The 27,271-nt window shown below is 38.2% G+C and overlaps 1 long non-coding RNA gene across 1 annotated transcript in view; it reads right to left on the bottom strand.

Annotated features, from left to right (window-relative positions):
* Nucleotides 1-259: 259 nt before the first annotated feature.
* Nucleotides 260-27,271, bottom strand: part of LOC125752206 (uncharacterized) — a 38,082-nt gene continuing 11,070 nt past the window's right edge. Inside the window, exons 2-3 of the long non-coding RNA XR_007401131.1 lie at nt 21,967-22,073; nt 260-1,480 (exon numbers count right to left, since the gene is read on the bottom strand). This is a non-coding gene — a long non-coding RNA (uncharacterized LOC125752206). The remainder of the gene's footprint in view (nt 1,481-21,966; nt 22,074-27,271) is intronic.

The raw sequence follows: 27,271 nt of genomic DNA, 5'->3' as shown, positions 1-27,271 counted from the left end.
TGAAAGCCAAAGCAGAAATAAGTGACCCTGTCACCATAGTTCTGCTCCCACTAAACCTGTTCTATGTACCCAAACAAGTTGGCAGAAGAGCTGCGATCTGAGGCCCAGGGTGAGGAGAGAAACTATATTTGGAAAGGAAAGAAGAACATTTACTGAGTGCTTATTGTATATTTATTATCTGTTATAAGTGCCTCATGACAATTCTCTCATTAAATCCTCACAGCTTTACCATGCCATAGTCTTCTCCGAGTGTCCCTCCTGCTTGCACCACCTGGCCCAGGGAGGTTAGGGTCCACCATCATGCTCTCCCTGCATCTCTAAATCCAAAAAACAGAGGCAAGCCCCTTGTATACCTAGCCTGGACATTTTTCATGCACCAATCCCCACACTTAACTAATGAAAAGCTTACCAGAAATTGGATTAACACGTTAGGCAGATCATAGGCTCAGAGGCATATGGCAATGAGAGTAAAACCATAGGCCTACATGTTTTAATCCCGGTCTTTGTTTCAATCCCCTGCTCATGCCTTTCCCCCTTTCTTCAAGCTTGGGAGACACAGCACTGATGTTCTTGGCTCCCTACATGTCAACAAGGCACGCCACCGCGGAGCTGAAACCTTGGGGGAACTCAGACCCAAAACATTTGAGAATAGAGCATATGGCTTCCTCGAAGCAGAATGGCACAGTGACATGTGTCTTTACAAACTTAACAGGCTGTAATCTGCTGCAGCTGCTACGGAAAGGCCTGTCTATCTTGGCATTGGACATCCTCTGTTCATAAATTAGCTTTTCAGCTGGGCTTAGGTATGGAAACCAGACAGCTCCTAAAGTGAAAGAGGTTTCTGGAACAGAACTAAAAAGCATATTGAGATGCCAGGCTGAGGATTCATAATTTTTAGGTCTCTTGTTGATCAGTAGAATAGTCATTTCTTTATCAGTCACGGAAGCAGCAGCACAACCATGGAGAAGCATCACAACTTTGCCTACACAGTTATTAGGGAAAATGTCATTCCTTGGCTGCGGAGAAATCTCCAGATACATAGCTAGGGAAGGGTTAGGTCCGTAGCATTGTTAGATGCTCTTCTCGACCACCACCAGCTGCCTCACTTCTCACCACAGTCTATTCTAGATATTTCCAGGTAGCGATGATGCATCACAGCATTTTCACTCTGTTCAACCCCCTCCTGACAGGTGAGTCCTCGCTAGCATGGAAGGTCAGTGACAGCAGAAATCACATTGATCCTGTTGACTATTGTATTCCCACCACTTCGCACAGAACTAGATACATAACAGGCATTTAGTGAGTATTTGTTGAATGGAAAATAAATTCCTTTACTCTTAGGTCAGGTTTCTTCTCTCCCTTTGCACTCACTTTCTCCAGCTGTGGCACATGCTTCCTGGCCTCAGATTTTATTGTACCCAGATGGTTCTTCACAACATGAATTCTCTCAGAATCCGTATTTGCTGCAACCATGTGTTATCTGCAAAAGAAGTACACTACTATTAATGTACCTGCGGTCGAAAAGTGCAGTTGTTCATTGCAGCCCGAGGTGGAAGGAAGATGCCTCTTTCCTTGAGACCATAGGGAGACAGCAGTATTTTAGAATCAGATGACATTTTAAGTGTTTACTATTCCAAAGGGTCTTTCCTCTGCCTAGGTCAGGCTGCTAATCTCTTTCTTCAGATGACTTTTTCTAAGTTTTTCTTTTGAAGATTAATAGACTGATTGATTGATTGATTGATTGACTGATTTGAGAGAGAGAGAGAGCATTGTAGGGAGGGGCAGAGGGAGAGAGAAACTCAGGCAGACTCCCCACTGAGTGCAGGGCCTGACACAAGGCTCGATCTCATGACCCTGAGATCATGACCTGAGCTGAAACCAGGAGTCCAACGCTTAGCTGACTGCACCATCCAGGCACCTATAAGGTTTCTTTTATTACCATAAAAGTAGCTACTGCTCATTGTTAGGATGGGGAAAAGAAGAAGGTACAAAAAGTAAAAACAAGATGAATAGAAAACCTCCCCTGGTATCTGTGTCCACACGCTTCCATCTAACTCCCCACATTAGTTCTCCTTTCACTGTAGTTTTTTAATGTAGTATCTACCCCTTGAATGTTGTGGCATTTTTCCTGAGATTCTATCACCTTTTCCCCTCTTCTCTCACGTACTGTTCCTGGCTCATCTATGTACTATCAAGGCTTTGGGTACCCTACATGTTATTCAAATACCCTTAGAATTGGGCTGAATTAAAAAAAAGAAAAAAGAATTGGGTTGAATTGAATTGAATTGCTACTCTGTCCTCCTTCCCTTCAAGGCCTGGCCAACAGAGCATGAACACAAACAACACTAGCCAAATAAAACATGCTGTTTATTAATGGCATTAGCAGAGCAGAGCTCTAGCAAAAGCTGGAATGGGAAACACAGCTCAGGCTCAAGGGACCCACTTGCTTCCCAGACTTGAGCCCCGAGACTCAGCTATGCCAGGAATAAGTAAGCAATAAAGACCGGCACTGCAGAGGCAACCCCAAATCCACTTACAGATCTACCCATGTGGACAAGAACTAGAGGCCTGCCTCACCAGCCCCAACACAGAGGAACAGAGAGGCAGACACAGACAGAGCAAGCTCAACTCCTGATATGGCTTTGCAGTTGCCACTTGGCAGGCCGGTCTGGCCCATGGAGGCAGACAGAGCAACAAAAAGGAATAGCTATTCTTCATACAAGGGGCAAGTCCTTGACTCTAACCTGCCAGCAGCATGGATCCAGAGAGTAGGAAAAGAGGAAGGCATGCCATTAATAACACCATGAATACAGTGGCTCTGCCCTCAGAAAAATATAGCCCATTAACTTCAGGTTCTGAGCTACTGATGAACCTTTTCTCTCCCTTAGCAGGGAGTAATGAGGGATGTGAGATGAGACAAAGCACGCTTCCCGGCACTCCCCCAGTTAGTCCAATTATCTATGGGCTAAAGCTACTGTGAACAGCCAATACTGCTCCCCAGTACTGCCTGGCACATAGTAGATACTCCAGAGATATTTGTTGACTAAATTAATCAGGAAATGACTCCCAAATCTGTATGTTGTATGTCCAGTCCAGACCCCTGTCATGAACTCCAGTCCACCTTCCCCAAGCCTTCCTTCTTCTATCTCATCTTAGTAAATGGAACCACTACCAATACAATCATTCATGTCATTATCTTTCAGCTCTCTCCACCAAGGATGGATCACCCCCAAGAGAAATTAACTTCTTACCCAGTAGTCAGAGCCTCCCTCACTCCCCTTTTATGGTTTTAGCAAGATGGCAAGCAAAAAAATTTTGCTTATTCAAAGAAATTTATCTAGACTTTTGATGTCTAGGAAACATTCCTTGAAGACAACAAAGATTGGATTCACATCCTCTTGCCTTCACTGTATTCCCTTACTTGATGGATAAGTATCCTGCAAACTTCCCTTTTCATACCTTATGAATTATATTTTAGGTCATTAATTCAAATATATAAAATTATCTTGATATTTTTAACCCCAACCCCAACCCCAAATGAAAACAAAAACAAGAAACTTCCTTGGATACTGTATCTTACACACACATTTCTTAAGCAAATTAAAATTATTCTGCAACTCTTATTATAGTGGTTAAAACTATCTCCCATTGTCTTATTATTTTACCTAATTTTTTTCTTGGCTTTAAAATTTTGGAAACCATCTTCAACTCCTGAATTACCACTCAAGAAAAAGGACTATTGGGCAGCCCAGGTGGCTCAGCGGTTTAGCACCGCCTTCAGCCCAGGGCCTGATCCTGGAGACCCAGGATCGAGTCCCACGTCGGGCTCCCTGCATGAAGCCTGCTTCTCCCTCTGCCTGTGTCTCTGCCTCTCTCTCTCCTCTCTGTGCATTCTCATGAATAAATAAATAAAATCTTTAAAAAAGAAGAAGGACTATTTTCTCTGTGATATGAAATGTTCAAAAGAAAGTTAATAACTCTTTCTGTGTAATTTAAAATATCTCATTTCCTGTACAAGTTCTCTGAGAGTACCCAAGACTCAAAATATCAACATGAAAGACCCATCTCAACACCAATATCTTATCATACTCCATAGTTTTTAAAAAGTTGCCAACCAGTTCTCATCTTACAAAGAACCTAGATAATTCACTTACAGAACATCTCATAGTTCACTGGCTTGGTTTTGCTAGAAATGGGTCACAAATGTATAACAAGACAAAGAATTCAAAGAAAATAATTAATTATGGTATCAAACAGCACTTGAATCAAAAGAGAACAGGTATGTAACCAAGGCTTGACTGCAAAAATAAATTAACATATGAAATGCCTAGACAGGGCAGAAATAAAATGTCACCCCTGGTCAGGGGCTATTATAGAAGGAGACTAACATTCATTCATTTATCCCTGATTATTAGAGAAGAATATGATTTCTGCCCAGAAAGGACCTCAGAATGTTTATCCACTGGCCCATAAGGACACTGTCTGCAGTTTATTTTAACTGGAATATTTGAAGAGCCAAAATATTCCATTTGCCAAGTTATAGAAATCAATAAATCTTACTTGGTTCTTGGCATTCTCAGCCATTATTCCTATTTTTTATCATCTGGCCTGCATAAAGCTATTAAAGTAATTCTTTTCAGATTGGGCATTTTTTCTGGGGAAAGTATTTGTAACAGCTTCCTTTTAACTTATGAATTTATTCAAATTAAATATCTGCAGGCAAGATCATCTCTGGAATATGAAATACTCGAAGAGTTTATATTCTATAAAGTCAGAGATCTGACTTCAGCGGTGAATCTACCACTTCTCAGCTGGGTGGCCTTGAGTAAATCATGTTTTCTGAGCTGCAAGTTTTTTATTTGTAAGATAGAGATGATGACAATACTCACCTCATAAGATTTTGGTGCAAATTTAATGACATTATACATGCAATGAGACAAAGACATGTAGGCACCCCATAAATGCTCTTTCAAAGAAAGTACAGATGAATAATTTTACATCTTTAAATGTGGAAAGTCTTTCCATGCATGGTGAAAAACAAGAAACCATAAATTAAAATATTAATATATTTACATAAAACAAAGTTTTTTGAGTAACAAAAATATTTCAGTCAAGAATAAAAGACACTTCAAGAAAAATATTTGCAACGTATGTACCAGGAAAAGGGTAAATATGCACAGTGCATCACATTCTTATAAATCAGTATGAAACAGGAAAAAAACAGGCAAAGGATATGAATACATAATTCAAAAATATGGAGCCAATACCTATATGAACAGATGTTCAGCCTCACTAGGAATCAAAGAAATATAAATAAAGCAACAGATTGGCTATGATGAAAAAGATGGGTAAAACCCAACATTTGCAGGTGTGGAAGCTGGTAAGTATATTGATTGACCAGATCTTTTTAAAGAGCTCTTTAGTGATATGATCAGAATTTTAAATATGTATTCCCTTCTCTTGGTTATATGATTTTTTCTGGATATTTTATATGGGTATTATTTCCACAGTTGGACAAAAAAAATAAAGCTATTTTCATTTTGTAAAATTAAAATAGTTTTTCCCTTATTCTCAGGATTGTTATGAGAATAGAATTACATTCTCTCCCAAATAAGATCACAGACAGCCTTACAGGGAATGATCATAGCCAAAATGATTACTAATATCCATGTGGCACCTCATAAATGGCAAAAGTACTGCCACTTACCTCAATTCTCATAACTGCTATTCATAAACAGAGCTGGAACTCTCATTGCTCCACTAGGAATGAGCATGAGTCTAGAGGCTCTTTTTATCCACAGGTGGCATCAGGCATTGCCCCTTGGACTGGAAAAATGGGAAGGGAGCCAAAATTCAGGAACCTGGACCATCTTCTCCACTGGCCATCCCCTGGGGGGGACTCAACTATCAGTAAGTTAATACCTATATAGCACCTTTAGGCTCTTTTACCTATGGTTCTTTTGCCTATTGCAATATATTGCATAAAAGGGACTGCTTGCCATCTGTTGAATGTTAAAAAGAACTGCTCCTCATTGCAACTTTATGAAATCAGTCTTGTTCTTTAAGATCCGTATCAGATCTGTCCATGGGATGTGAGAATTGCCCCTTCCTGCCAGTAAGAGCTTAAATTTACACTCTTAACTATGACCCCATCAGAAATCATGATGACCAAAATTAGGATTGGGCAAACTGCTCTGCAGTTATATCCCAGATCCCAGTTTTCACCTCATCCACCCACACCATTATACTTGTCAGGCTACTTTCCTACATTAGGTACCAATACGCTTATCTTCTTTCCCTCTCACATTTTTTCAGAAAGATACTGGAGAAAAAAATACACAAGCCTTCTGAGACTCCTTCATACTAAAGTACAAATGAGGCCAAAAGCAATGGCATTTCATACCCACAGGATAAAAAAATCTAAGGTAATATATAGTGAGGTTACTATAAGTACGATCTCAGAGTATTCAATTATTTGCAAAATATTTTGAGGTGAGAAGCTGTTTCTGACATCGTATTAATAATGGTGGTGCCACACAACATTGACCAGAGGACCTAGGCCCAGATTTAGCCAGATTTGGGTATTTAAACATTATTTATCAATATATCTTTTTTTAAAAAAAGGTATTTATTTATTTATTTATTTATTTATTTATTTATTTATTTATGAAAAACACAGAGAAAGAGGCAGAAACATAGGCAGAGGGAGAAGCAAGCTCCCTGCAGGGAGCCTGATGCAGGGCTCGATCCCAAGACCCCGAGGTCATGACCTGAGCCCAAGGCAGACGCTCAACCACTAAGCCACCCAGGTGCTGTATTTATCAGTGTATCTTTAAAGTTAGGGAATTTTCCTGAAATACACCGTAATCTTCTCTATGGGACCTTAAACCTCACCAGCAATTGACTGTGAATAGCTGGTATAAGCATTATGTTTACTTAGAATGTCCTGGAAAACCTTAAGAGGATCAGAATTTCTTTAAAGTCTTAAAAAAAGAATATGCCAAAGTAGAGGGGTAGCAACTTTTCAGCCTGAAATAAATCGTAGCAACTACTATGTACTCAATTACAAAAGAGCTCTATTAATGAAATCTTTCATTTTCTGTATCAACGAAAGGTCAAGTAAACTACAGTGGAATAGTATGGAATCAGTAAGAATGACAATGTAAACTATTATTTGAGGGCACAGAAAGCTGTCCATGATATATATTTTGAAGTAGATTAGAAGTATGGATATTGCAACCCCATTTTTTAAATGTATGTAACAGGGCATTGTTTGCAAGGAGGAAGAATTAAGCCAATGTGTTTCCATTCTCAATAATCCATAGTTCCAAGTCACCCTATGGCTCCAATATCGAGATCCCTGTCGATGGCCTCAGGTTCTACCCTAGGGTAGAGAGGACACTACTTCCAAAAGTAGAAATCTATCCTAAGACAGCCCCTTCCAAAGTGGTTACTGAAAGAATAAGGTAAAGGAGATAAAGGATGCAGATTTGTGCAGGCATTCTCTCCAGGGGCTGACGGCTCAGAGGTGAGAAGGTGGGAGCCTATGTAGTGCACAGGTTGAGGAAAATGCCTAAGACAAAGGGACTTTCACCTGCTTCCTTTAAGTAACACTGAATTGCTGCTAAGTTTTTTCTGTACTTAATAATCACCACACACTGTTGGAAAATTAAGAGGATATATGGTTCCCATTGTATCCCAGTATCGTACACACAAAAATAAACACACACAATTATGTGGAGATGGGGAAAATATCATTTGCCCAGTAGCGATAACAGAAGTTGGAGCTGGATAAATAATGTGGCATGGGACTTAGAGCAGGCACTCTTCCAACCTGATTTGGCAGCAAATCTTTCTCCCTCATCGTAAACACAGGCTCCATCTCACTTCAAAGCTCTGGCCACTTTTGGCCACCAGAAACCGAACCAGTTCTCCAAACTAGACAAAAGACCATCTACTGGTTTCAATTAGTCATTAAAAGTGCTCTGTTAAGTAGAAAGAATATGTTCAGTGACCAACCCGAAGAAGAATCTTCCCTAAGGAAATGTTGCTAGATTCTCTAACAGCACAGCAAAAGAGAGGTTCTAGACAAAGCAGCTATGATTAGCAAAGAAAAAGAAAAAAAAAATGAGGAAAATATCATGGTGTAGGTTTCAAAACTCTACGTGCCATGTAACACAATCACATGTTGCCAAATGCAGTCAGGCTATGGAAATCATGACCTGTAATCATTAAAAATAGGGTTTAATGCCTTTCCATTGCCCACAAATTTAAGACAGATGACATGACTAGCCTCATCCCAGCCAAGATAGACAAGACTTTTGGGTTTAGGGGTTTTTTGTTTTGTTTTGTTTTGTTTTGTCGTTTTGTTGTTTGGGGGGGGGGGGTTGTGGGTTTTTTTGTTTTGGTGTGTTTTGTTTTGTTTTGTTGCCTCTCATTATTCCCAGAGTATGATTTTCTAAGAACTAAAACCTTTACAAATGTAACTAACCCTTCCAACTAACCGGAGTTGCCAATTGGTTCAGAGCCTAAGACCATGTCCAGGGAGTTCTATAAATTTTGCATAATGCCAAATACATAATCCTTGTTTCTAAACTTTCTCAATATGCTTTGACAATGGCAAGACAAAGGGAAAATTGTTATTGCAGCTAAAACAATTGTTCAATGGAGCCCAGACTTGTGGAACTGTGATGACTGCATTTAAAAACTTAGATTCTTCAGGGCAGCCTGGGTGGCTCAGCAGTTCAGCCCAGGGCATGATCCTGGGGACCCAGGATCGAGTCCCACGTCGGGCTCCCTGCATGGAGCCTGTTTCTCCCTCTGCCTGTGTCTCTGTGCCTCTCTCTCTGTCTCTCATGAATGGATAAATAAAGTCTTTAAAAAAAAAAAAAACTTAGATTCTGCCCTCTTAGGTATGACATGGACCAAGGTCCTACATGGGGCACAATGCACAGCTTCCAAGGCCTTCTGTCTGCTGAGGAACCATGAAACTAAGAGTCAAAACTCCTGACTTTAATTCTGATACTATATTTGATTCACTTCTGCCCAAGTTTTGCTAAACATCACCATCCAATACCACTTAAATGTTTGGAAATCCTCTAACTAATATGTTCCATGACTGAATTTTCCCTTTTTTTTTCTTGGAAATGGCAAAAGGACTCAGTCACCTATGTAGTTGAATAATAACAAAAGCTGGAAAGCTACAAGAGAAAGTATTTCAAATATCCTTGCATGACTATTTAAGCCAAGCTTAGTTTTCTGTTTTCTGCAAATCAATATTGAAAGTAGTTTCTTTTTTCTAAGCACATGTTCTAACGGTGAGGCAATTTCAAATAAGAAGTATTAACTGAAAACCATGTAGCAATGTAGTACTATGACTACACTGCAAAATAAAAACAAGCAAATGAGATTTAGCACCTGCCCTTGAGAATCTGTCATTCATTTGTTCAAGCTAAATGTATTTAGCATCTACTATAGGACAGAAGAGGCACGATCCCTGCCTTCACAGAGCACACAGAATGGTGGAATGATCGATAATTAAGCAATTACATGGAGTGCCTGGGTGGCTGGGTTGGTTGAGCATCTAACTTTGATTCCAGGTCAGGTCATGATCTCAGGGTTGTGAGATCGAGCCCTGAGTAAGGTTCCATGCTCAGCTCAGAGTCTGTTTGTCCCTCTCCCTCCCTTTGCATGTGTTCACACACGTTCTCTCTCTGTCTCTCTCTCTCTCTCTTTCTCTATTTCTCTCAAATAAATTAAATCTTTTTAAAAATAAAATAAAATAGGGGCACCTGAGTGGCTCAGTTGTTGAGCGTCTCCCTTTGGCTCAGGTGGTGATCCCTGGGTTCTCAGATGGTGTCCCGCATCATGCTCTCCTCAGGGAACCTGTTTCTCTATCTTCCTATGTCTCTGCCTCTCTCTCTGTCTCTCATGAATAAATAAAATCTTTAAAAAAATAAAATTAAATTAAAAAGATAATTAAGTCATTACAATGTGTCACACTAGAGATAGTCTGGCATGGTGTGGAGGCACAAATGGACACCTACCATGAGCTTGGAAAAGTCAAGAAAGGCTTTCTAAAGAGAGCAAACTGAACTACAAATAGACTTTTCAAGACAAAACAGGAATATTCCCGGTTTTAGAGATGATTATGCTGGTGAAGACAGGTGCTTGTTTATGGCTTGAATTATTCATTCACTAATTCCACAAGTATTGATTGAACACACACTATGTTTCAGGTATATAATAAAAGGGATTCCCTTCTTAATGTTATTATTATCGTAGTAGTAGTATCAAAGATAATATCATCTAATAAGTTATAGATTATGTGTTTATTAATTTTGTCTTTCATGCCACAAACACTGGACTGAATGCCTAAGAAGATAGCTGACATTCCTCAAGTTGCTGACATGAAAAGTTGTCAAAATCAGGCAAAGCTTCTGCCCACAACTCATGTTAAACAACCAGTTAGGTAATTATTCATTATACTTCAATTCTTTGTGCTATGGAAAATATTGCTGATTTTAAAATACATAGGAAATTTTGTCAGGGATCTATGATTCTAATCATTCCATTTATATATTAATACTAACTGTGCAAAATAATATATTAAACATATGCTTAAAATATATGGAAACAGTAACATACCTGGGGATGGAGACTGTAATGTGGTAGTAGATGTTTAACAAGTTCTCAAGAAAACACAAAATATCTTAATTTGACTATTTCAGTTGCTGTGATATAAACAGTCCCCACCATGGCCAAATGCAAACTATCAATGTTTTACCAATTGCTTTGTAAAATTTCTGAAAACTTATCAATCAACCTTTAGGAGCTGATATAAGCCAGCACTAACATACCACTAGGTGAAAGTAAGAGATAAAAACTCTCCTAGTTTCTTGCATTGTCCTGGATGTATTAAAAATAATAATTTATATTACTTTTCAGTAGAAAAAGTAATAATTTCTATTAGTCTCTAACAATGACAAAGATCATCATTTCTAGGTAGCTATTAAAAGACAAATAGAGGAATGCATTAAGAACAAGCAATTGGAGAGAAAATAGAATAATGAAAAATGTTTAATTAATCAAAGAAAATGCAAGAAAGGAGAGAAAATAAAATATAAAATAGGTGGGACAAACTAAAAACTAATAATAAGATTATAGAAATAAAGTAAGTGTATAGTAATTGTAATTAAGTGTAAATGGACTATACACCCCAATTAAATGTCAGAGTTGTCAGGGTGGATGTAATCCAAGATCTAACTACATGCTATTCAACACTCTTTAAATATAAGGATATAAAATGAATAAAAGTACATGATGACATTTTATAATATATACATAGCAAATCATTATGTTGTACATCTTAAACTTACAAAATATTATGTCAGTTACATCTCAATAAAGCTGAGAGGAAAAAAGCAACATATATTTTTAGAAAGCAAAATACTGGAAATATGCATACCACACAAATACCAATCAATAAAAGCTTACTTAGCTATAATTATATCACATAAAGTAAATTTTAAGGTAAGAAAATTGCTAAACAGATATTTCATAATAAGAATGGGTCAACTAAGAAGATACAAAATTTTTATAAAAGATAGAAAATTTTTAAATTTGTATTCAACAAGAAAAATTAATGAAATAGGAGCAACAGACAAATCCACAATTACAGTTGAAGACTTCAACCCTCCCCAGTAATTAATAGAACAAGAAGATAGACAGTCAATAAGATTGTAGAAGATTTTAACACTATTAACCAACTTGACCTGATTAACATTTATGCAACACTCAGCAAATAACTGCAGTATATTTATTCTTTTCAAATGTACATGGAAACATATACAAAAAAATTCCCTATATGCTGGGCTATAAGGCCAATTTCAACAAATTCTGAAATGACTAAAGTCATATAGAGAACAGTCTCGGACCACAGTTGAATTGATGATTAAATCAATATGAAAAGAAAGCAAGAAAACTAAATGTTTGGAAATTAAGCAATATATTTATAAATAACCTGTGGACCAAAGAGGAAATTACAGTGGAAATTAGAAGTATTTTAACTGGGCAGCCCAGGTGGCTCAGCGGTTTAGTGCCGCCTTTAGCCCAGGGCCTAATCCTGTAGCCCTGGGATAGAGTCCCGCATCAGGCTCCCTGCATGGAGCCTGCTTCTGCCTGTGTCTCTGCCTCTATCTCTCTCTCTCTCTGTGTCTCTCATGAATAAATAAATAAAATATTTTTAAAAAGGTATTTTAACTGAATGATAGCAAAAAATATAGCAAAACATAATTTGCTTCTAAACCAGTCCATACAGAGAACTGTAGCACCTTAAATGTGTCTATTAGAAAAGGCTAAAAATCAGTGACCTAAAAATACATCTCCAAAAGTTAGAAAAAACAAGAACAAATTACACACAAAGAGTGAAGAAACAAGGAAATGACACAGATACAAAAAATAATTAATGAAGTGGAAACAAATTATTCAGTAGAAAAAATTAGCGAAGCCAGAAGTTTTGTTTTTAAAAGATTCATAATTAGGGATCCCTGGGTGGCGCAGCGGTTTGGCGCCTGCCTTTGGCCCAGGGCGCGATCCTGGAGACCCGGGATCGAATCCCACATCGGGCTCCCGGTGCATGGAGCCTGCTTCTCCCTCTGCCTGTGTCTCTGCCTCTCTCTCTCTCTCTGTGTGACTATCATAAATAAATAAAAATTAAAAAAAAAAGATTCATAATTAATAAATTCCTAGTAATTCGTACCAAGAAAAAACAAAAAGTTACAACTTACTCTTGCCAGAAATAAAGAGAGGACATCACAGATATGACATTTTTTTTAAAGATGCTATTATAAATTATCGTAGGCTACTTAACTTGAAAAATTTGAGTGAAATGGACAAATTCCTGGAAAAATACAACTTACCAAAACTAACATAAGAAAAAACTGAAAATCTGAGTAATCCTTTATCTATTAAGGAAACTTAAAGCTTAATTAAGAGCCTTTCCACACTTTCTCTCAAGATGGCAGAGAAGTAGGGCGGCCCTGAGTCTGTCTCATTCCTTGAATACAACTAGATAGTTATCTAATTATTCTGCAAACCTGAGAAATCAATCAAAAGTCTGAGAAAACAAATACTCCAAGTCTACAGGTAGAAAAGCCACCACCTCTTGGGAGGTAGAAGGTGTGGGGACTTGAGCCCAGGGCGATATAGCTGAGTATACGGTGGCAGGGAGGGAGCCTGCTTAAGGAGGCTACTGCAAGGTAGTATAAGCAGCAGAGCATAAAACTTGAACTTTTAGAAGTCTGCTACAGTGGGGGACAGGCCTGGCTTAAAGGTGCTCAGGCAGTGAAGCAGAACAGAATCCCAGGTATGACGCCATGATCTGAGGATCCCCTGGGCTGTGAGAAGAATGGGTGACGCCTAAGTGCAGCACAGTTTCCAGGTAAAAGAGTGGGGAGACCAGTGGAGAATAGTGAGTCTATGGGCAGGCTTTCTGCTCTGTATTGCCATAAACCGTGAACTGCTGCCGGGTCATGTGACTGCTTTCCTGGGACAGGTCCAGCAAAAGGCATGGCAAGATCCCCCCCAGTAGTCCCTAAAATTTGGAGTTTTGAAACTCAGTCACCTGCAGGAGATTAAAATGGCAGGCACAGGCAGGATGAACACAGAGTTCTGACAGAAACCTGGGAGACCAGAGTGAATGACTGCTCTTCTGTGAGGGCTCACTGAACAATGGGGGGGGGGTTGCAAACTTTCAACTCCAGGGCTAGAGAGTAGGGTGCGGCCACATTCATCCCACCCATGAGTCCTGAAAGCCTTCAGGGAGCAAAACAGCACTGCCTGGTGGAGTCTGGAGCTGCTTACCCAACCCTGCCATCCTGTGCACTGGAGGTGCATTTCCACCAGGGCAAGTCCACCTGAGAACCAGCACAACAGGTCCCTCCTCCAAAAGACCAGCATGAAGAACTCCCTCCCACCAAGTTTACTGATCATAGAGGCTGCAAAGCTTCACCTCCAGGGGAAAACAGTATCTAGCATCCTTTATACTTTTCTTCTATAGCTTTTTGTTATTTTTAAATTATTTTTTTTATTTTTCCAATTCTTTATTCTTTTTAAATTTTTATATATTTTTTATTTTTTTTTTGTTTCCTTTAATTGTATTTTGTTTTATTTTTTTTCCGTGCTTTCTTATTTGGGGATCTAATTTCTTTTAACAAGCAGACCAAAACACACCCAGGATCTAGTTTTTTAATTTTTTTGTAGTTGTTGTTGTTATAATTATTTTTGTTGCTTTTCTTCCTTCCTTCCTTTCTTTCTTTATTTCTTTCTTTCTTTCTTCTTTCTTCTTTTCTTGTCTGGACAAAACAATGAGATGGAAAATTTCATCCCCCCAAAAAAGAACAGGAGGTAGTACTTACAGCCAGGGATTTAATCAACTCGGATATAAGATGTCTGAACTAGAATTTAAAACAATGATTATAAGGATACTATCTGGGCCTGAAAAAAAGCATAGAAGACACTACAGAATTCCTTATTGTAGAGATAAAAGAACTAAAATCTAGTCGGGCCAGAATTAAAAATGCTATAACCAAGACGCAGTTCCAAGTGCAGGCCGTAACAACGGAGATGAATGAGGTAGAAGACTGTATTAGTGTATAAAAGAATAAATTATGGAAAATAATGAAGCTGAGAAGAAGAAAGAAAACTATTAGGTCACAAAGGTAGACTTAGGGAACTCAGTGATTCCATAAAGTGAAATAGATCCATATTATAGGAGTTCCAGTAGAAGAGTGTGAAAAGGGGGCAGAAGGTTTATTGGAACAAATCATAGCTGAGAATTTCCCTAATCTAGGGAAGGAAATAAGCATTTAAGTCCAAGAGCCCCAAGAACTCCCCTCAAAATCAACAAAATCAACAAAAATGACATATTACAGTGAAACTTACAAATTACAAAGATAAAGAGAAAATCCTGATAGCAGCTCAGGACAAGAAAGTCCTTAATCTATGAGGTAGATACATGACACTGGCAGCAGACCTGCCCACAGAGACCTGTCAGGCCAGAAAGGATTGGCATGATATATTCAACGTGCTAATGGGAAAAATATGCAGCCAGGAATACTTTATCCAGCAACACTGTCATTTAGAATAGAAGGAGAGATAAAGAGTTTCCAAGCAAACAAAAAAATAAAGGAATTGGGATGCCTGGGTGGCTCAGGGGTTGAGCGTCTGCCTTTGGCTCAGGGTATGATCCTAGAGTCTCAGGATCAAGTCCCACATCAGGCTCCCTGCAGGGAGCCTGCTTCTCCCTCTGCCCATGTCTCCACCTCTCTCTCTGGGTCTCTCATGAATAAATAAATAAAATCTTTAATAAAATAAAATAAATAAAATAAAATAAAATAAAATAATTCGTGAACACTAAACCAGCCCAGCAGACCCTTTGATCAGAGACACCAAAATTAACAAAGACTAGAAAGGAACAGAGACAATCTAGAGAAACAGTGACTTTACAGGCAATACAATGGCACTAAATTCATACCTTTCAATAAATACTCTGAATGTACAAACATTATATGTTCTCATTCATTTGGGGAATATAAATAATAGTGAAAGGGAATATAAGGGAAGGGAGAAGAAATGTGTGGGAAATATCAGAAAGGGAGACAGAACATAAAGACTCCTAACTCTGGGAAACGAACTAGGGGTGGTGGAAGGGGAGGAGGGCGAGGGGTGGGGGTGAATGGGTGACGGGCACTGAGGGGGGCACTTGACGGATGAGCACTGGGCGTTATTCTGTATGTTGGCAAATTGAACACCAATAAAAAGTAAATTTATTATTAAAAATAAATAAATAAATAAATACTCTGAATGGAAATAGACTAAATGTGCCAATCAAATGACATAGGGTATCAGAATGGATTAAAAAAAAACAGGACCCGTAAATATGCTACCTAAAGGAGACTAATTTTAGATCCAAAAACACCTGTAGATTGAAAGAGTGGGGAAGGAGAATCATTTATCACACTAATGGACATGAAAAGAAAGCTGGAGTAGCCATCCTCATATCAGACAAAATAATTTTTTTTAAGATTTATTTCGTCATTTGAGAGAGAGAGAGAGAGTGACCAGCATGCATGTGCAGGAAGGGGCAGAGGGAAAGAATCTTCAAGCAGACTCCCCACTGAGCTCAGAGCTTGATGCGGTGCTCAGTCTCACAACCCATGAGATTACGACCTGAGCCAAAACCAAGAGCCAGACACTCAACTCACTGAGCCACCCAGACACTCCCAGATAAACTAGATTTTAAACCAAAGTCTGTAATAAGAGATGAAGAAGGATACCATATCACAATAAAAGGGTCTATCCAACAAAAAGATCTAAAAGTTGTAAATATTTATGCCCCTTAACTTGGGAGCCTCCAAACATATGAATTAATTAATAATAAACTTAAATTCACTGATAATAATTTGATAGTAAGGGGTTTTAACACCTCACTCATAGCAATGGACAGATCATCTAAGCAGGAGATCAACAAGGAAACAGGATTTTGAATGATACACTGGACCAGACGGACTTCACAGATATAGTCAGAGCATTTCATTCAGATATTCAGAATATTTATTCTTTTTGAGTGCATATGAAGCATCCTCCAGAATAGATCACTTACTGGGTCACAAATCAAGACTCAATTGGTACAAAAAGAATGAGGTCATACCATGCATATTTTCAGATCACAATACTATGAAACTTGAATTCAATCACAAGAAAAAATTCGAAAAAAAAATTTTGAAAGGACCACAAATACATGGAGGTTAGAGAACATCCTACTAAAGAATGAATGGGTCAACCAGGAAATTAAAGAAGAATTTTTTTTTAAGACTGTATGTATTTATTCATGAAAGACACAGAGAGAGGCAGAGACACAGGCAGAGGAAGAAGCAGGCTCCTCACAGGGAGCCCGATGTGGCACTCGATCTCAGGATCCCAAGATCACAATCTGAGCCAAAGGCAGATGCTCAGCCACTGAGCCACCCAGGAGTCCCTTAAAGAAGAATTTTTTTTAAAACTTGGAAGCAAATGAAAATGAAAACACGACAGTTCAAAATCTTCGGGATGAAGCAAAGGTAGTCCAGAGAAAAGTATATAGCAATACAGGTCTTCCTTAAGAATCAAGAAAAGTCTCAAATACACAACCTAACCTTAAACCTAAAAGTTCTGGGGAAAAAAAAAAAAAAAAACAGCAAATAAAGCCTAAATCCAGCAAGAGAAGAGAGATAATAAAGATTAGAGCAGAAATCAATGATATAAAAATCAAAAGAACAACAGAAACTAGGAGCTAGTTCCTTGAGAGTATTAAACAACATTGAGAAACTCCTAGCCAGATGTATCAAAAAGAAAAGAGAAAGGACTCAAATAAATAAAATCAAAAAAATAAATAAATAAAATCATGAATGAAAGTGGATCACAACCAACACCAAAGAAATATAGACAATTATAAGAGAATACTATGAGCAATTATATGCCAACAAATTAGGCAATCTGGAAAAAATTCCTAGAAATATATAAACCATCAAAACTGAAACAGGAAGAAATACAAAATGTGAAGAGACTTCTAACTAGCAAAGAAACAGAATCAGTAATCAAAAATCTCCCAACAAACAGGTCTCCAGGGCCAGACAGCTTCCCAGGGGAATTCTACCAAGTGCTTAAGGAAGAATTAACACCTATTCTCCTGAAACTGTTCCAAAAAAAAAAAAAAAAAGAAATGGAAGGAAAACTGCCAAACTCATTCTATGAGTCCAGCACTACCTTCATCCCAAAACCAGGCAAAGACCCCACTAGAAAGAATTACAGACCAATATCCCTGATGAACGCAGATGCAAAAAATTCTCAATAAGATACCAACTAATCAGATCCAACAGTACATTAAAAGGATTATGCACCACAACCAAGGATTTGTTCCAAAGCTACAGAAATGGTTCAACATCTGCAAATCAATCTGATACACCACAAGAATAAAAGAAAGGATAAGAACCACATGATCTTCTCAATAGATAACAAAAAAAAGCTTTTGACAAAATACAGCATCTTTTCTTGAAAAAAACCCTTTAGCACATAGGGGTAGAGGGAACATACCTCACCATCAGAAAGGCCATATATGAAGGACCCACAGTTATATCATCCTCAAAAGGGAAAAAAAATGAGAGCTTTTCCCCTAAGATCAGGAACACAACAGGAATGCCAGCTCTCATCACTGTTGTTCAACATGTACTAGAAGTCCTAGCCTCAGCAATCAGACAACAAAAAGAAATAAAAGGCATCCAAATTGGCAAAGAAGAAGTCAAATTTTCACTCTCCGCAGACAGCATGGTGTTCTATGTAGAAAACCCAAAAGACTCTACCAAGAAATTGCTAGAACTGATACAGGAATTCAGCAAAGTTGAAGGATATAAAATCAATACACAGAAGTCAGTTGCATTTCTCTACATTAACAATGAGACTGAAGAACGAGAAATCAAGGAATTGATCCCGTTGATAATTGCACAAAAACCATAAGATACCTAGGAATAAACCTAACCAAAGAAGTAAAAGATCTGGATTCTGTTAACTATAGAACACTATGAAAGAAACTGAGGAAGACAGGAAGAGATGGAAAAACATTCCATGCTCATGGATTGGAAAAATAAATATTGTTAAAATACCTATGCTACCCAGAGCAATCTACACATTCAATGCAATCCCTATCAAAATACCACCAGCAGGGGTGCCTGGGTGGTTCAGTCAGTTAAGCGACTGCCTTTGGCTCAGGGTCCTGGAATCAAGTCCTTCTGCTCCATGCTCAGCAGGAAGTCTGCTTCTCCCTCTCTCTTTGCCACTCCCACTATTTGTGTTCTCTCTCTCCCTCTCTTGATCTGTCAAATAAATAAATATTTTTAAAAATACCACCAGCATTTTTCACAGAGCTGGAACATAAAATCCTAAAATTTGTATGGAACCAAGAAAAGACCCTGAATAACCAAAGGAATGTTGAAAAAGAAAACTGAACCGAGTTGCATCACAATTCCAGACTTCGAGCTCTATTACAAAACTGTAATCACGAAGGCAGTATGATACTGGCACAAAAACAGACACATAGATCAATGGAACAGAATAGAGAACCCAGAAATGAACCCTCAACTAATCTTTGACAAAGCAGGAAAGAATATCCAGTGGAAAAAAAAAGACAGACTCTTCAACAAATGATGCTGGGAAAATTGGACAGCCACATGCAGAAGAATGAAACCAGACCACTTTCTTATACCATACCCAGAAATAAACTCACAATGAATTAGAGACCTAAATATGCGATAGGAATCCATCAAAATCCTAGAGGAATACACAGGCAGCTACCTCTTTGACCTCAGCTTCAGCAACTTCTTGCTAGATATATCTCCAAAAGCAAGGGAAACAAAAGTAAATATGAACTACTGGGACTTCATCAGGATAAAAAGCTTTTGTGCAGCAAGGAAACAATCAACAAAACTAAAAGACAACCTACAGAATGGGAGAAGATATTCACAAATGACATATCAGATAAAGGGCTAATATCTAAGATCTATAAAGAACTTATCAAACCCAACATCTAAAAACCAAATAATCTAGTCAAGAAATGGGCTTCTGCCATTGGGACATGAACAGGCATTTCCCCGAAGACATAAAAATGGTTAACAGGCACATGAAAAAATGCTCAACATCCTTCAGCATCAGGGAAATACGAATGAAAAGCACAATGAGATACCACCTCACACCAGGCAGAAAGACTAAAATTAACAACTTAGGAAACAACAGGTGTTGGTGGGGATGCAGAGAAAGGCTAACCTTCTTAAACTGTTGGTGGGAATGTGAATTGGTGCAGCCACTCTGGAAAACAGTATGGAAGTTCCTCAAAAAGTTAAAAATAAAAAATAAAAAATAAATTTAAAAAAAAGTTAAAAATAGAACTATCCTACAACCCAGCAATTGCACTACTAGGTATTTATTCAAAGGACACAAAAATAGTGATTCAAAGGGGCACCTGCATCCCAGTGTTTAGCAGCAATTCCACAGTAGTCAAACTATGGAAAGAGCCAGATGTCCATCAACAGATGATTAGATAAAGAAGATGTGGTGAGTATATATACAACGGAATACTACTCAGCCATCAAACAAATGAAATCTTGCCATTTGCCACAATGTGTTTGGAACTAGAGAATATTATGCTAAGTGAAATAAGTCAATCAGAAAAAGACAATTATTATATGATCTCGCTCAAATGAAGAATCTAAGAAACAAAACAGATGAACACAGGGAAAGGGAAGAAAAATAAAACAAGATAAAAACAGAGAAGGAGGCAAACCATAAATGACTCTTAACTCTAGGGAACAAACTGAAGGTTGCTGGAAGGAAGGTGGGTAGGGGATAAGATAACTGGGTGATGAGCATTAAGAAGGGCATTTGAGGGATCCCTGGGTGGCGCAGTGGTTCAGCGCCTGCCTTTGGCCCAGGGCACGATCCTGGAGACCCGGGATCGAAACCCACGTCGGGCTCCCGGTGCATGGAGGAGCCTGCTTCTCCCTCTGCCTGTGTCTCTGCCTCTCTCTTCTCTCTTTCTCTATCTGTGTGACTATCATAAATAAATTTTAAAATTTTTTAAAAAAAGATTTCTGTTAAAAAAAAAAGAAGGGCATTTGATGTAATGAGCACTGGGTCTTATAAGCAACTGATGAATCACTAAACTCTACTCCTGAAACTAATAATATACTATATGTTAACTAAATTAAATTTAAATTAAAATAATAATAATAATAATAATTTTTAAAAGAATATTTCCACAAAGAAATCTGTAGGTTCAGCTAGCCTCATCAGTGATCCTCCAAATAATTAAGGAAAAAATTAATAACTTTAATTTATATTCCTTATATCCAGAGAATAAATAGGAAAAAAACATTTCTAACTCTTTTGATAAAGCCAGGATAACTTGCTTCTACAATCTGACAATACATTAAAAGAAAGAAAATCATAGGCTAAAGTTCTTTATAAAGAGAAATTTTAGAAAATCAAATCAGCAATACATAAAAATTATGATATGCCCTAGTGAAATAAGGTTTATTTCAGGAACGCAAAGATGATTTAATGTGCTAAAATCAATCTAAGAAATCTTTCATATTAACAAGAGAAAAATCATGAAAATCTTAATAGATGCAAAAATATCACTTGATAAAATTAAAAACCCATTTATGACTTAAAACAAAAAAGCTGTTAGCAAAATGGGAAGAGAAGGAATTTCCTTTATCTTATAATGTGTATCCACATAAAAACTACAGAGCAAACATTTAGAGGACAGTCTAACAGGTCAATATGTGAATATTAGCAGTTCTAGAAAAAGAGAACAAGAAATAAAAAGGAAGAAATTATCAAAGAAACAATAAACATGCTATCACAGTATCTCAGCATGTCATCAGTCAACAAAGAAAAAGTACTCTGGAAATTTCGAAGAGATTTCCCTTCTGTCCATTTATTGGAAGAAAAAAAATTACCTTGAATAAAAGATTATGTGAAATCTTCTAGCTCGTATTTGCATGGAATTTGGACCAAAAACTAGAAGACTTTTATTTGCAAGATCTTGGACCCCCTATAAATATTTCCCATTAATCCTTGATCTCCAAGGAAATGGAAGCAAACCCCTCAGCTTTAAGATACTGGAGTAAGTTTTTGCAATCTGGCCACCTACCCCTCATATAAGAACCTCCATTAGGGATAGAAAGTCACTGACATAAGTAAAACCATAAACACACATTATCTCAGAAGGAATTCCTTAATCATGAATGGCTATATTAGTAACATGCAGAAAAATGTTTTACAAAACTCACAAAAATATAGAGAAATTAAAATAAAAGCAGTAAGATATGTTCACCCCCTACAGTCCTTTTATTAAGAAATCAATAGGGGCACCTGAGTGGCTCAGTCAGTTAAGCATCCAACTCTTGATTTCAGCTCAGGTCTTGATCTTAAGGTTGTGAGTTCAAGTCCTCTGTTGGGCTCCACACTGGACATGGAGTCTACGAGAGAGAGAGAGAGATGTATTTGGCCCAAACAGTATTTTTATTCTTAAAAGATTTTATTTATTTATTCATGAGAGACACAGAGAGAGAGAGAGAGACAGAGACAGAGACACAGGCAGAGGGAGAAACAGGCCCCCCACAAGGAGCCCGATGTGGGACTCTATCCTGGATTCCAGGATCAGGACCTGAGCCAAAGGCAGACACTCAACCACTGAGCCATCCAGGCGTCCCTCAAACAGTATTTTTAGAAATAGAAATTTCACATAAATTTCTCGTCATAACATTTGGGATATCTTGAAACATTTGAATTTCTCTTGAAATGTTTGAAAATCTAGCAATGTTTGCCTGAATTTCCACAAAGCAACAACTGGCTGGTGTCAAGAAGCAGCTCCCCCTTTAAAATGAAGCTTTCAACCCCTAAATGGCTGTAGCAGCAACCCCTCCCTGTTGTCTTCCATGAGGCTCACTTCAATCATTTATATTACTTAGTTGGTACCTCTGGGCATATCAGCTTGTGACCTGTGTCCTGTATCTATGCCATTCAAAATGTAGTCCACAGAATCAGTAATACCTAGAAGTGCGGAATAAATGCAGATTCCCAGGCCCTACTACAGACCCACTGAATCAGAATCTCTGAGGGTAGCTTCCAGGAATCTGTGTCTTAGCAGGGCCTCTAATCACATTTATGTTCCACATGAAAACCTATGCTAGCAATTGCTTGTAGAACTTACTATGGAAAAGCTTTTTTCCCATTAACAATGGGTTTGTCTTCTCATCACACAAAAACATATCCTATCTTTCCCTAGCTACTAGAAAGCTCAGACATTAAGTTTGTGGATCTTTCCTAGAGTGACTATCTGTTCCATCCACCTGTGTTCTGTTCCCACTGGTCACTGCCCCTTGGTTTTTACCTCCTATTGAAATGTATTTTTTCCTATACAGCAACACTTTGGGGTTTTTTACATTAGTATTTTACTTATATTTGTTTATTTTATGTTATATTTTTAAAAATTATATTTATTTATTCATCAGAGACACAGACATAGAGGCATAAACATACGCAGAGGGAGAAGCAGGCTCTTTGCAGGGAAGCCGACGTGGGACTCCATCCCAGGACCCCGGGATCATGTTCTGAGCTGAAGGCAGACACTCAACCACTGAGCCACCCAGGTGCCCCTCTTTTATTTTAGGTAGTTCTTGAGAGAGCCTGAAATCCATAGTAGAACCATATGAAGGTATAAGTAGATAAATAATGGTTCTGAAGTCTGACTGCCTTGGTTTGTTAACTCCTGGCTATTCCACGTATTGGCTCTGTGACCATAGACAAGTCAGTTCTGAGCTTTCCTAATCTTTTAAATGAAGGAAATATTTGTACTTCACAGAATAGCACAGAATAGTGTTAGGGTTAAATTGGATAATTCATGAAAAGCAAATTAGCACACTGCCAGAAAACAGAAAGAATCACCAGTCAGGGATTAATTCCAGCTGCACAGAATTAGAAGATCCACTTCAGGGATTACCAAATAGGAATTTATTGTCTCCTCAAAGAATTTCACATCGAGGTGGTGCAAGAAAGCAACTCCTCAGCGTCATCAGTTGTCTCGAGTTACTTCCCTCTTTCTCTCTGCTCTGCCAGCCTCAGTGAGTGGCCCTTATCCTATGGTCTCCTTGTTGCCTCGAGATGGAAACTCTACCTCTATCCTCATCTCAACCTTCCAAAAGCAGCACTGACAGTGACAAGAAAGAGGGGGTAGCAATATTAGGAAAGGAAGATTTTTCCAGAAATCACCTGCAAACTTCTGCTTTCTTTTTCTAATCAGAACTGTGTCACATAACCACTTCTAACTGCAAGAACGCTAGTTTTTTAGCAGAGCACATTATGACTTTCTTAGGAAAATGGGGGAAAAAATATTGTGTAGTTGACAAGCTTTAGCTGCCATCTAAAGACTCAATATCTTGAGTTCATTATTTTTATTTACAAAGAAAACTAAAAGACCCATCATAGGGCAGCCCCGGTGGAGCAGCAGTTTAGCACCGCCTGCAGCCCAGGGTGTGATCCTGGCGACCCTGGATCGAGTCCCATATCAGGCTCTCTGTATGATCCCTGTTCTCCCTCTGCCTGTGTCTCTGCCTCTCTCTCTGTCTCTATGAATAAATAAATAAAATCTTTAAAAAAAAAAAGACCCATCATGTATACCTTTAACAAGTCTGTGTATATATGTGTGTACACACACACACATACACACACTCACACACACACGTGGTCTAGAAGCTTTCCAGTTGAAAGTTCCTATGCAACCCTACATTGTTCAAGATGCTTATAAAATCACCAATATTAATAATAGCTACTGGCTATATCCAGGCACTAAAATATTTTATACATTATTACATTTTGTAAAAAAAATTTTAAGTAAACTCTGCCCCCAGTGTGGGGCTCAAACTCATAACTCTGAGATCAAGAATCACACGCTCTACTGCCTAAGCCAGCCAGGTACCCTCATACAATATTACATTTAATCTTCACCATACTATTAATAGCTATTAATATTTATACCCATTAAATTGATGTGGAAACTTAAATGTTTCAAAGAGACAATAACTTGCCCAAACTTACTTAGACAGTAAGTAGAATAGTTAGGATTTGGATTCAAATCTGATGTACTTCAAAAACCCCTGCTCTAAGATTCCTCTTTCTAAAGATCATTTCTTTACCTTTCAGAAAAGAATATATTACTATTTCTTACAAAGCAATAGCCTGGCCATTCTCACTCCCTTCATAGTTTTTTGTCCAAACATTTCTCTTCTAAGCAGAATACATTTCTCATTAAAATATGGTCCATAGTTTTTCTCACTGACTGAACAAGGATCCTGAGTGGGTATCTTTTTTATATGTTTCTTTTCCCTACCAAAAAGAAAGAAAGAAAAGTCTTTCAGGCATTGAAACATCCAGGCTCCACTTAGCTCTTGCCCTTAGCCAAAGACTACACTGCTCCTAGTAGAGACACCGAAGCTCTGAGAGATGCATCTTAATAATATTTTTGTAGAAATATTGTAGATCTTTTTCAACACTCAGACCTAAGAATGTGAGAAAATGGCATGTGGGAGGACAAGAGTCCCTGCAGTTTATTATTTGAGAAGACAAATTGGTTTTTCACAGGAGATGAAAGATTATGAGAAAACAGCATCCGCTGCTAAACATACTTCATTGTTAGGATGGTTAAAAAGGAACTGACATGCCATTGGAAGGACAAAATCCAGGAGGACCACAGAGGGAAACAGTGGGCTACACAGGCTGTCAACTTGTGCCATGACTTCCTCCTTGCTGTGAAAGCAGTAACAAAGCCCTGAACTATCCAGCTAGATCTTAGAGAACTGAGAAAGGTACACAGGCTGGACTTTGAATCGTAAGTAACATTTAAAAAAAGGAAAAAAGAGCTAAAGTTTCAACCTAGTTTTTTTTCCCTTATGGCTAGTTTTCCTGAAAGCATCCTCACAAAAGATGGCTTATCCTTCTAGTCAGGAAATGAGCCATCCAGGTCCAATAACAGAGTACTAATGGGCAGCTCATCAAAATAAAAGGATGATACTTTTTTGTCTCCCCTAAACTGGGGTTAGAATAATGGATTGTTTCCCAATAGAGACTCGGCAAATAATCACAAATTACATTCCCTAAATAGAGGTCTCTTTGAAGATTCGAACTAGATAACAAAAGACCAGACCAAGAATCTTTGTTTATGTTTCACAAGCATTTCTCATTAGACTCCATGGAGGATGCAGTAGATACTACGGATCAATTCTGTCAACACCCATGTCAGGATCTTTTTAGTATATGCCTTCATGTATTAGAAAGCTAATATATCTACATGACCCAGATTCTCTTGAAAAGTTCCTTTGAGAGCTTGTAACGCATAACCACACAATAAGAGGTAGGAGATCAGATCTTCCCACAAGAAGAAGCACTTAGATCTCCCGGACCAACCACAGCTAAAGTTCTACTTTCATGCCACTAACATCGTAGATGTCACAAGGCAAGTAACAGCAACAGAAAAAATTTCATTAAAACAATGTCAAAGTGGTTTAGAGTTTCTCTAAACCATGTTAGATTGTATATTATCTAAACTTAGCTCCCTGGCCCTCTTGGAAATCTAATATGCTACTTAATGCTCTAAAATTAATCACTTTCTGTTCAAACTACTTAGAGTAGATTCTGTTATCTGCGACTAATAATATTGGCCCCATATGGAAATTTGCACCAGAAATGTTTGCCATAAGTGGACCCGTTAAGAAAATGGAAACTTAACGTTAGTTATTGTTTAAGTCTGCTCAGGCTACCATAACAAAATATCAAAGACTGGGTGTTTAAACAACAGAAATTTATTTTCTCCCATTTTAGAAGCTGGAAAGTCCAAGATAAAGGTGCCACCTTGATTTGGTTCCTAGGTAAAGGCCCTCTTCCTGGTTTGCAGACGGTTTCCTTCTCACTGTGTCCTCACATGGCAAAGAGTGAGAGCTCTGGTCTCTCTTCCTCTTCTTATAAAAACACTAATCACATCATGGGGACTCCACCTTCATGACCCATCTAAACCTAATTCATACCAAAGATTCCACCTCCAAACACCATCCGCACTAGGATTAGGGCTTCAACATATGAATGGGGGTAGGGGCTTAATCTGTAACAATTATCTATTCTGGTTAGGCATAAAGTCGGTTAATGCTGGTTAGCATTAAAGGTAGAGGCACTTAATGTCTAATGGATTTCCATGAAATACAGTGTCAACTTGTCACTATGGTTGTCTTGAAGGCAAGGGGCTACTAGTGGGCTTTGGTGACCCAAGTCATGGCTGTGAAAAGCTATTCTGACCAGTATGGGGCATGCAATGGTTATGTGGGATATGAGCTAGCTATTTCAACTGTGCTGGAGAGCTTTAATAAAGAAAATATTAAATTTGAGATTTTAAATTCTTGGCTAAAATCACAGAGAGAGAGCCATGACTTCACTAATGCGGACATTATCTCTTGCTGCTGCTGTGCAGATACAGCCAAAGCGAACCTGTAGGGTCTAATCCTATGGGTTGTTAAAATACAACATAGGTTCAATTCCAACCTTGTTCTAGAGCTTTATATAAAAACATATTATGAGCAGCTGTATGCCAATAAATTAGGCAATCTAGAAGAAATGGATACATTTCTGGAAA

Source organism: Canis lupus, chromosome 1 (genome assembly GCF_003254725.2).
Source record: "Canis lupus dingo isolate Sandy chromosome 1, ASM325472v2, whole genome shotgun sequence".
Taxonomy (NCBI): Eukaryota; Metazoa; Chordata; class Mammalia; order Carnivora; family Canidae; genus Canis; species Canis lupus.
This window is presented reverse-complemented; position numbering and strand designations above follow the sequence as displayed.